Source organism: Chiloscyllium plagiosum, unplaced genomic scaffold, assembly GCF_037043375.1.
Source record: "Chiloscyllium plagiosum isolate Xiang-an unplaced genomic scaffold, Cpla_swu_hap1 HiC_scaffold_38, whole genome shotgun sequence".
NCBI lineage: Eukaryota > Metazoa > Chordata > Chondrichthyes > Orectolobiformes > Hemiscylliidae > Chiloscyllium > Chiloscyllium plagiosum.
This window is the reverse complement of record NW_028270176.1, coordinates 1,075,028-1,086,646: the sequence shown is the minus strand read 5'-3', so window position 1 is coordinate 1,086,646 and position 11,619 is coordinate 1,075,028. Positions and strand designations below refer to the sequence as shown.

Here is an 11,619-nt window from a genome sequence, read left to right as displayed (position 1 = left end):
CTCAGACGCAGCCACAGTAACACCTGTCTATGCCCCCAACTAGTGCTTCTCCTCCCATTTTCGCTCCCTTGGATTTTGCCCGACCTTGGTCTACAGCAGAGTCAGTTATAGAGTCATAGAGTCCTACAGCACAGAGAGAGGCCCTAAGGGCCAGACTGATCCCTGGCAACCATAATGTCCATCTATGGTCACCCCATTTCCCTGACCATGCCCCATCTCCTTCTAATCCTTTCCTATCCATGTATTTGTCCAAATGCCTTTTAAATGTTGTTAATGTACCTGCCTCAGCCACTTCCACTGACAGCTCATTCCGTATGAGAATCAGCATCTGTGTAAAAAAGTTGCTGCTAACGTTCCCTTTTATTCTTTCCCCTCTAACGTTAAACTGATGCCCTCTAGTCCTCAATTCTTCAACCCTGGGAAAAAGACTAAATGCATTCACCCTATCCATGCCTCTCATGATCATGTACATTTCTATAGGATCTCCCTTATGTCTCCTGTCCTCTGAAGAAAAATGTCCCAGCTTGTCCAACCTCTTCCGATAACTCAGGCCATTGAGTATTATAGACCTGGCTACCGCTGGGCTACTCCCCTGAGAAGCTATCCCCAACAATACACCAGCTCTCTCTCCTTAAACATCCCGCATCCAACCCCATCTTTGTCCCCTGTACGATCCTCAGTTTCCTGCTCTTGCTCCAACCCAACCACGCGGACACCCACTACCTGATGGAACCTGGATGCTTGGACAGGACAAGATCATGGGTGTTTTTAAACGCAATGAATGGAATTCTGAAATTATATTTGGACTGAATGTAATGTAGAGCAGCGTGAAATGGAGGTGGATGACTTACGTGACTTGCTGTAAGGATACTGACAGTAGAATCTGAGGCGATCGTGAGTATATGGAGGTAGAATGTGGGAAACGAGCTGGGACTGTATTGGAGTGGTCATGGTGAGAGAGAACAAATGCTGGATGGAGGGTTTCAGCAGCTGACGGCCTGACACTGAGGTGAACCATCGGAAACTGTGCAAGTGGCCACCATCTAATAGGACAGAGAAACTGATCCATCGGCCTGAAACTGACTGACCACGTGGCTGTCAATGAATCTAATACAAGTGAATGGAAACATTGCTCAGAGTCTGTTTCTGTAACATTCAACACAACCAGGAAATGGAAAGTGAATAATGAGCTGAAAACAAGGCCACTGCTCTGTTAGAGTCAAAATCATTCAATGTTCAGTCACTGAATATTCTCACCTGCAGAAAGGAATCTCCCAGAATCACAGCAGAAGGAGAAAACAAACTTGGCAGAGACAGAATGAAGCCACCGCCTGCATCACAACAGCTCAGAACAAAGAGGCTGAATTCTCAATCAACTGACAAGCAATACAGATACTTTCAGAGTTACAGATAGAGTTCAGAATTATTCAGGAAACAGACTTACCAGATACATTGGTAGGTGGTGTGTGCCAGAAATCCATGAAATAGCTTTGTGATGTGCCGTTTTTTTCGTTGAGAAATGATTCTTTGTTTTCGCCAAGAAGAGCAGATGCATAGTTCACTGATTATTAGATTTACAGACAAAGGAAACCTGATCAAGGACTCACAGGTCAATTACACTGTTAGTGACAGTCCATCGCACACAACAACAGCCTGTTACACAGAGAACAGAACAGATTCTAGTTTAACAGAGACACTCTCACAATGAACATCTGCTGCTTTAATAAAAATGTTACCTGTTTGAAGAAAAGGAACATATCAACAATACAGCGAGACTTTTAAACTGCCCAATATAACTGTGGAGTTTTTGCCCAATTCAGTGATCACTGTTTCTATGTATTTTGAAGCTATTTTGAGCAGGGTATCTATCGTGGGTCAGTGTGGACTTGCTGGACTAAGGGCCTGTTTCCACACTGGAGGGATACTATTCAATATAATTATCAACCTGTCCCACAGCAGGATGGGTAAGGCTCGAGGGGAGTCTGTACTGGGGAGGGGTTGTGTCCCACAGCAGGATGGATAAGGCTCGAGGGGAGTCTGAACTGGGGAGGGGTTGTGTCCCACAGCAGGGTGGGAAAGGCCCGAGGAGAGTCTGTACCGGGCAGGGGTTGTGTCCCACAGCTGGATGGGGAAGGCTCGAGGGGAGTCTGAACTGGGGAGGGGTTGTGTCCCACAGCTGGATGGGGAAGGCTCGAGGGGAGTCTGACCTGGGGAGGGGTTGTGTTCCACAGCAGGATGGGGAAGGCCCGAGGGGAGTCTGTCCCGGGAAGGGGTTGTGTTCCACAGCAGGATGGATAAGGCTCGAGGGGAGTCTGAACTGGGGAGGGGTTGTGTCCCACAGCAGGATGGATAAGGCTCGAGGGGAGTCTGAACTGGGGAGGGGTTGTGTCCCATGGCAGGAAGGGTGAGGCCCGAGGATACTCTGTACCAGGGAAGGTATGCGACCCAAAGCAGGACAGGTAAGGCTCAAGGGTAGACTGTACTGGGGAGGGGTTGTGTCCCACAGCCAGACGGTTAAGGCCCGAGGAGAGTCTGCACCAGGGAGAGGTTGTGTCTCACAGCAGGATGGGTAAGGCTCGAGGGGAGTCTGTTCCTCAGAGGGGTTGTATCCCACAGCAAGACGGTTAAGGCCAGAGAGTAATCTGTACTGGGGAGGGTATGCGTCTCAAATTAGGATGGGTAAGCCTCAAGGGTAGACTGTACCAGGGAGGAGTTCGGTCCCACAGCAAGATGCGAAAGGCCTGAGGACAGTCTGTACTGGGGATGGAATGTGTTGCACAGCAGAATGGGTAAGGCCAGAGGGAAAACTGTACCCAAGTGGGGTTGTGTCCAACAGCAGGGTGGGCAAGGCTCAAGATGAGACTTTACCAGGGAGGAGTTCAGTCCCACAGCAGGATGGGTAAAGCCTAAGGGGAGTCTGTACCAGGGAGGTGTTGTGTCCCACAGCAGAATGGGTAAGGCCCGAAGGGAGTCTGTACCGGGGAGGGGTTCAGTCCCACAGCAGAATGGGTAAGGCCCGAGGGCCATCTGTACCGGTGAGGGATTGTGTCCCACTTCAGGATGGGAAATTAGATTAGATTACATTACAGTGTGGAAACAGGCCCTTCGGCCCAACAAGTCCACACCGACCCGCCGAAGCACAACCCACCCATTCCCCTACATTTACCCCTTACCTAACACTACGGGCAATTTAGCATGGCCAATTCACCTGACCTGCACATCTTTGGACTGTGGGAGGAAACCGGAGCACCCGCAGGAAACCCACACAGACACGGGGAGAACGTGCAAACTCCACAAAGTCAGTCGCCTGAGGCGGGAATTGAATCCGGGTCTCTGTCGCTGTGAGGCAGCTGTGCTAACCACTGTGCCACCATGCCACCCACAAATGTCCGAGGGAAGTCTGTACCGGGGAGGGTTTGTGCCCCACAGCAGAATGGGTAAGACCTGAGGAGTGACCGAGAGCAAAGATTTACTTAGGGAGCTGAGGGGCAACATTTTCTACAGAGGACGGTTCATATACAGAATGGACTGCCAGTGGCACATGGGAGAAACAAGAACAATTACAACATGGAAAAGACATTTGGGCAGGAACATGGAGGGGAGAAAGTTTGAAGGGCCATGGGCCAAACGCAGGGAAATGCAACTCATTCAGTTCAGGAAACCTGGCCAGCATTGGTGACTTCGGCCAGAGAGTCATGCAGCACAGAAACAGACCCTAAGTCTTGCGTTATTGAGGGAGTGGACTCTCGTGACAAGGCATGTTGTCGAGACTGAAGTAAGTTACAGAGATATGGATGGTCGTCTGGACTGGAGCAGGTTCAAACGTATGAAGTGATTGGTGAGAGGGGAGGAAAGTACAGAGATAGGAACTGTTTTTAGCATTAGAATGACTGATCCACATGACAAGCCATAGATACAGTGTGGGAGAGGGAACACAGAATGGAACATTCCCAGACAGCATTCCCACCCTCTCGTGGAAGGCCTGCTTTCCCCTCTTTTGTACTGATGCTCACTAAGACAGCACAGGCTTGGATTGATAACTGTGACACTCCCGATGTTGTCTTAGTACAACAAAACTTGCAGTAAAGGCGGTGACCGAACCTGGGGTGTGTCTGTATTGTGCACCCCCTCCAGCACTATAGCTATGTCATGTCCTGTTAACTGATGTTTGGAGCCCTCTCATTGCTCTCTGCACTGTGAGTGATCTTATCTCACTGCAGGATTTATTGAAGGCTCCAGATCTCCCTGCCCTGTGTCTCTCTGGCTGACAAACCATCTTCAATGAGGGATGGATTAGACACCCAGCAGCTGGGAAGTCTATTAGGTCAGGACCTTCCTGAGTACCTACAGACAGATAAACAGAATTGGAAATTAGAATGATGCAGTGATGGCTACACATGTCAAATGGCACTGAGTCCGACAGAAATCTGGAACACCCCAGTCTCCATCGTCTATCTGGAGTGGAGAATTCTGTTTGCTCAGAATCTGGAGTAGCTGCAAGAGCGAGGGACACTGACAGAGGCAACAATTCGACCCACACAGTGAGCGATACCACATGGAGAGTTACTAAGTAATATCACCAGAGTGCAAGATCAAACAATTGTGTAGGAAGAAAGGGTTTTGATTCTTGTTGCACTGGGATGCGCAACTTGTGAGCAGGCGAAGTGATGGCCTATTGGCATTATTGTGGAACAATTTATCCAGAAACTCAGCAAGTGTGCTCTGGACACAGGTTCAAATCCCACCATTGCAAATGATTGAATGTGAATGAAATGCTTCAAAAAAGATGTAACTAAAAACCTGTGAGTGAGTATTAAACAATTGCTGATGTTAAGAAAAATCCACCGGGTGCATTCATGTCTTTAGTGAAGTAATCTAAGGTGGGTCTTTTCTCCAATTGTCCTCGACCTCAATAGCCCCGCCCACCTGCACATTGACCTTCTCAAGATGGTGGCTCTGAGGCCCGCACTCCCTCTTCCCTCAAACAAATGGCGGCCGTCACCCTGGGCCGCTTTCCCGACAGAGACCACCACGTCCTTATCAGGGCCTTGAGGGTCTTTTTCGGGTTTTTTCACCTGTATCGGCGTCTTGTGAACTCTCTCCGCTCCTTTCTCCCAGTGAGTCTCCCACACACCACTCTCTGAAGCCGAGCGTAGCCGCACCCGGAGAAAGCTGCTCTTTGTCTCGCCGTGTCCTGGTTAATGTGACACTGCGCATGCCCTTCATAGAAACCAAACTGCGCGTGCATCGAAGATTATCAGTGAGTTTATAGAGAATATTCATAACTGCATAGAATCACGGGAGAAATATTAGACATTAGCAATTGCTCTGTCGAGTTACAGTCATTGAGATGGTTCATATCCAAATAGATTTTTCCATCCAACTTAATCATACCGGCCAGGTATGTAAATTTCCAATCATTCTGGGAATTTGAAAATAAGTTTGTTACTCGAGTTGTGTAAATCGATTGGAAATATGTACATTGTCAGATTTACATCTTAACTATGTTGTCAGATTTACATCTTAACGATTTCTTTAAAACCTCACATTGTTTTATGAGAGGGGATAATACTCCACTATGTCGTGAGAATGATCAATCCTGCAAAACAGTTTACTTTCTGACCAATGCTGAAGCGTTCACTCCCGAGAATGCATTGGTCCCGCTCCTCACTCACTCTGTTTGGAGGACTGGACGCTGCTCTGTCCTCCAGTTCCGCCCCTTCCTCCCAATTGCAGTGTTGATTGTGGCGCGACTCAACAGCTAAGCAACAGAAACATTAAGGGACAAGGGAATAAGAGAGAATCTGGATAAAGTAGACTGGAAACAAAAATTTTATGGTGGGAAGTTGATGAGCAGTGGAAGAGTTTCAAAGACATTTTACAAAGGTCTATTCCAGTGAAATGGAAGGACTGTATGAAAAGGCATACTCAGCAATGGGTATCTGAGGAAAGTGATCAAATTAGACCATAAGACCATAAGACATAGGAGTGGAAGTAAGGCCATTCGGCCCATCAAGTCAACTCCGCCATTTAATTATGGCTGATGGGCATTTCAACTTCACTTACCCAAATTCTCCCCGTAGCTCTTAATTCCTTGTGACATCAAGAATTTATCAATCTCTGCCTTGAAGACATTTAGCGTCCCAGCCTCCACTGCACTCCATGGCAATGAATTCCACAGGCCCCACGCTCTGGCTGAAGAAATGTTTCCGCATTTCTGTTCTGAATTTATCCCCTCTATATCTAAGGCAGTGCCCACCGGTCCTAGTCTCCTCACCTAACGAAAACAATTTCCGAGTGTCCACCCTTTCCAAGCCATGTATTATCTTGTAAGTTTCTATTAGATCTCCGAGGAGAAAGTGAGGTCTGCAGATGCTGGAGATCAAAGTTGAAACTTTATTGCTGGAACAGCACAGCAGGTCAGGCAGCATCCAGGGAACAGGAGATTCGACGTTTCGGGCACAGGCCCTTCTTCAGGAATGAGCAGAGAGTGTTCAGCAGGAGAAGATAAAAGGTAGGGAGGAGGGACTTGGAGGAGGGGAGTTGGAAATGTGATAGGTGGAAAGAGGTCAAGGTGAGGGTTTAGGTCGGAGTAGGATGGAGGCGGAGAGGTCAAGAAGAAGACTGCAGGTCAGGAAGGCGGTGCCGGGCTGGAGGGATCCGGCTGAGACAAGGTGGGGGGAGGGGGGATGAAGAAACTGGTGAAGTACAAGTTCATCCCCTGCGGTTGGAGGGTTCCCAGTCGGAAGATAAGACGCTCCTCCTCCGACCGTCGGGTTGTTGTGGTTTGGCGGTGGATGAGTCCAATGACCTGCATATCCTCGGTGGAGTGGGAGGGGGAGTTGAAATGCTGTGCCACAGGTTGGTTGGGTTGGTTCGTCCGGGTGGCCCAGAGGTGCTCTCTGAATCGCTCCGCAAGTAGGCCGCCTGTCTCCCCAATATAGAGGAGGCCACACCGGCTGCAGCGGATGCAGTAGATGATGTGGGTGGAGGTGCAGGTGAATCTGTGGCGGATATGGAAGTTTCCCTTGGGGCCTTGGAGAGAAGTGAGGGGGGAGGTGTGGGCGCAAGTGTTGCACCTCCTGCGGTTGCAAGGGAAGGTGCCGGGAGTGGAGGTTGGGTCGGTGGGGGGTGTGGATCTGACAAGGGAGTCGCGGAGGGAGTGGTCTCTACGGAAAGCTGATAGGGGAGGGGAGGGAAATATATCCTTGGTGCTGGGGTCTGTTTGGAGGTGGCGGAAGTGACGGCGGATGATGCGCTGTACATGGAGATTGGTGGGGTGGTAGGTGAGGACCAGTGGGGTTCTGTCCTGGTGGCGGTTGGAGGGGCGGGGCTCAAGGGCGGAGGAGCGGGAAGTGGAGGAGATGCAGTGGAGGGCACCGTCGACCACGTCGGGGGGGAAATTGCGGTCCTTGAAGAAGGAGGCCATCTGTGTTGTACGTATTTTGAACTGGTCCTCCTGGGAGCAGATGCGGCGGAGACGAAGGAATTGGGAGAATGGGATGGCGTTTTTACAGGGGGCAGGATGGGAGGAGGTGTAGTCCAGGTAGCTGTGGGAGTCGGTTGGTTTGTAGTAGATGTCCGTGTTGATTCGGTCGCCTGAGATAGAAACAGAAAGGTCTAGGAAGGGGAGGGAGGAGTCCGAGACTGTCCAGGTGAATTTGAGGTCGGGGTGGAAGGTGTTAGTGTAGTGGATGAACTGTTCAACCTCCTCGTGGGAGCATGAGGTAGCGCCAATACAGTCATCAATGTAGCGAAGAAAAAGATGGGGGGTGGGGCCAGTGTAGTTGCGGAAGATGGATTGTTCCACATACCCTACGAAGAGGCAGGCATAGCTGGGGCCCATGCGGGTGCCCATGGCTACTCCTTTTGTTTGGAGAAAGTGGGAGGATTGGAAAGAAAAGTTGTTCAGGGTGAGGACCAGTTCGGTCAGTCGAAGGAGGGTGTCGGTGGAAGGGTACTGGGTGGTACGGCGGGAAAGGAAGAAGCGGAGTGCTTTGAGTCCTTCGTGATGGGGGATGGAGGTGTACAGGGACTGGATGTCCATGGTGAAGATGAGGCGTTGGGGACCGGGGAAGCGGAAATCCTGGAGGAGGTGGAGGGCGTGGGTGGTGTCACGAACGTAGGTGGGGAGTTCTTGGACTAATGGGGACAGGACCGTGTCGAGGTATGCCGAGATGAGTTCGGTTGGGCAGGAGCAGGCTGAGACGATGGGTCGTCCGGGGCAGTCAGGTTTGTGGATTTTGGGCAGGAGGTAGAAACGGGCGGTGCGGGGTTGTGGGACTATGAGGTTGGAGGCGGTGGATGGGAGGTCCCCTGAGGTGATGAGGTTATGGACGGTCTGGGAGATGATGGTTTGGTGGTGGGGGGTGGGGTCATGGTCAAGGGGATGGTAGGAGGAGGTATCTGCGAGCTGGCGTTTGGCCTCAGTGGTGTAAAGGTCAGTGCGCCAGGGAGTAGAGACCACTCCCTCCGCGACTCCCTTGTCAGATCCACACCCCCCACCGACCCAACCTCCACTCCCGGCACCTTCCCTTGCAACCGCAGGAGGTGCAACACTTGCGCCCACACCTCCCCCCTCACTTCTCTCCAAGGCCCCAAGGGAAACTTCCATATCCGCCACAGATTCACCTGCACCTCCACCCACATCATCTACTGCATCCGCTGCAGCCGGTGTGGCCTCCTCTATATTGGGGAGACAGGCGGCCTACTTGCGGAGCGATTCAGAGAGCACCTCTGGGCCACCCGGACGAACCAACCCAACCAACCTGTGGCACAGCATTTCAACTCCCCCTCCCACTCCACCGAGGATATGCAGGTCATTGGACTCATCCACCGCCAAACCACAACAACCCGACGGTCGGAGGAGGAGCGTCTTATCTTCCGACTGGGAACCCTCCAACCGCAGGGGATGAACTTGTACTTCACCAGTTTCTTCATCCCCCCTCCCCCCACCTTGTCTCAGCCGGATCCCTCCAGCCCGGCACCGCCTTCCTGACCTGCAGTCTTCTTCTTGACCTCTCCGCCTCCATCCTACTCCGACCTATCACCCTCACCTTGACCTCTTTCCACCTATCACATTTCCAACTCCCCTCCTCCAAGTCCCTCCTCCCTACCTTTTATCTTCTCCTGCTGAACACTCTCTGCTCATTCCTGAAGAAGGGCCTGTGCCCGAAACGTCGAATCTCCTGTTCCCTGGATGCTGCCTGACCTGCTGTGCTGTTCCAGCAATAAAGTTTCAACTCTATTAGATCTCCCTTAACCTTCTAAACTCCAATGAATACAATCCCAGGATCCTCAGCTATTCCTCATATGTTAGACCTACCATTCCAGGGATCATCCATGTGAATCTCCGCTGGACACACTCTAGTGCCAGTATGCCCTTCCTGAGGTGTGGGGATCAAAACTGGACACAGTACTCCAAATGGATCCTAACCAGAGCTTTTTAAAGTCCCAGTAGCACATCGCTGTTTTTATATTCCAACCCTCTTGAGATAAATGACAACATCGCATTCGCTTTCTTAATCACGGATTCAACCTGCATGTTTACCTTGAGAGAATCCTCGACTAGCACTCCCAGATCCCTTTGTACTTTGGCTTTATGAATTTTCTCACCGTTTAGAAAGTAGTCCATGTTTGTATTCATTTTTCCAAAGTGCAAGACCTCGCATTTGCTCACGTTGAATTCCATCAGCCATTTCCTGGACCACTCTCCCAAACTGTCTAGATCCTTCTGCAGCCTCCCCACTTCCTTAGTACTACTTGCCTGTCCACCTAACTTCGTATCATCAGAAAACTTCGTTGGAATGCCCCCATCACTTCATCCAGATCACTAATATATCATGTGACCATGCAGGTAACCATGCCTGGGATCCAATCAACAACAAGTCCAGCAGTAACTTTAGTTCAATTGCCGAATGGGCAGACTGTTCAAGTCCAAGTTATTATCCAAGCAGCTCAGTCCTCAGTCACGCAGTCCCCTCAAGTTCAGACTGCTCAGATTTCTACTATACTTTAAAATGAAGACTCCCAGGAATCTGTGGATAGCACGACTGACTCTCAGAAACGTAGAGAAATTCTATCGAGACGGCCTTCATACAGGAAAATCCTGAATGAACTTTCTTCTGATCCCCCCAGTGTGCCAAGAAATCGATGAGGAGAAATCAGAAGAAGAGACTGTCTCAACCATTACTACAACGATGATGCAGACACCCATCTATCAGATTAGCAGTGGACAATACATTGCTATGACACAGGGGGAAGCAATTCAGCTGGCCATCAATGGTACAGATTAAATGCAAGGACTCCACACATGAACAATGACCAATACAGCGACAGCCAAGGTTGGAGCAGCCATTATACAGTATGCACAGAGCCCTGATGGACCGCAAATCTTTGTGCCAGGCAGCCAAATGTTTGTTCAAGGTGCTGCTGGAGATGTCCAAACCTATCAGATCTGTAGAACTCCTAACTCCACTGCTGACCAGGAAATGGTTATGGCATCTTCACCAGTCCTGCAAAGCCAGCCCCAGAATGCTGAAGAAACCACTCGTAAACGTGAGGTCCGCCTCATGAGAAACAGGGAAGCAGCTCGAGAGTACCATCGCAAGAAGAAATAGTATGTGAAATGCTTGGAGAATTGGGTTGCTGTTCTGGAAAATCAAGTTGAAAGAGAAGTTGGACAAAGTGGCCAAAAAAAGCATGAAACTAGAACTGGGAAAATGTTAAAGGTCAACCGAAAGCCACAGGAGCTATAAAGAAAAGTAATATAGAACATGAGAAAAATAAACTAGCACAAAGACAGAAAGGAAAAGTTTATATAAATATATATAACGAGAAAAGAATGGCTAAAGTAAATGTTGGTCCTTTGGAAAATGAGAAGAAGCATTTAGTTATGGGATATCACAGTGGAGGATACTAATATCTTTCCAGTAACTAGCAAAGAGACAAAGGTAGGTAAGGATTTGGAAACTATCATTATTCCAGAACAGCTAGCTTTAGACTGTTTTCAGGTAATTGAGCTAACGATAGAATAGTCTCCTCACCTTGATGGAATGCATTCCAGGGTACTAAAAGAGATGCTAGGAAAAATAGCAAATTCACTGGCAGTAATTTTCCAAAATTCACTGGAGCCTGTGGCAGTCCCAGCAGACTGCAAAACAGCAAAAGTGACACCAATGTTTTTAAAAGGAGGTAGACAAAAAGTGGGGAATTATGTACCAGTTACTTTATTCTCTGTAGTGGAAAAGATGCTTGGGTCTATTATCAAGGAAGAAATAATAGAGAATCTCGATAGAAATTGTCCCATTGTACAGACACAGCATGAGGGACAGGTCATGCTTGACCAATCTTTTTGAATTCTATGAAGACTTTTCAAGCAAGGTAGACAACGGGGACCCAGTGGATGCGGTGTACCTGGATTGCCAAAAGACCATCAACAAGGTGCTGTGCAAGAGGCTGTTGCATAATATAAGGGTGCATGACGTTACCGGCAGAGTATTAGCATGGATAGAAGATTGGTTGACTAATAGGAAGCAAAGTGTGGGGATAAATGAGCATTATTCTGGCAGGCAATCATTGACAATTAGTGTGCCTCAGGGATCGGTGTTGTGACTGCAA

The 11,619-nt window shown here is 49.3% G+C and overlaps 1 pseudogene; it reads left to right on the top strand.

Annotated features, from left to right (window-relative positions):
- Positions 1-9,862: 9,862 nt before the first annotated feature.
- LOC148138973 (cyclic AMP-responsive element-binding protein 1 pseudogene) lies at positions 9,863-10,757 on the top strand (annotated as a pseudogene).
- Positions 10,758-11,619: the final 862 nt, after the last annotated feature.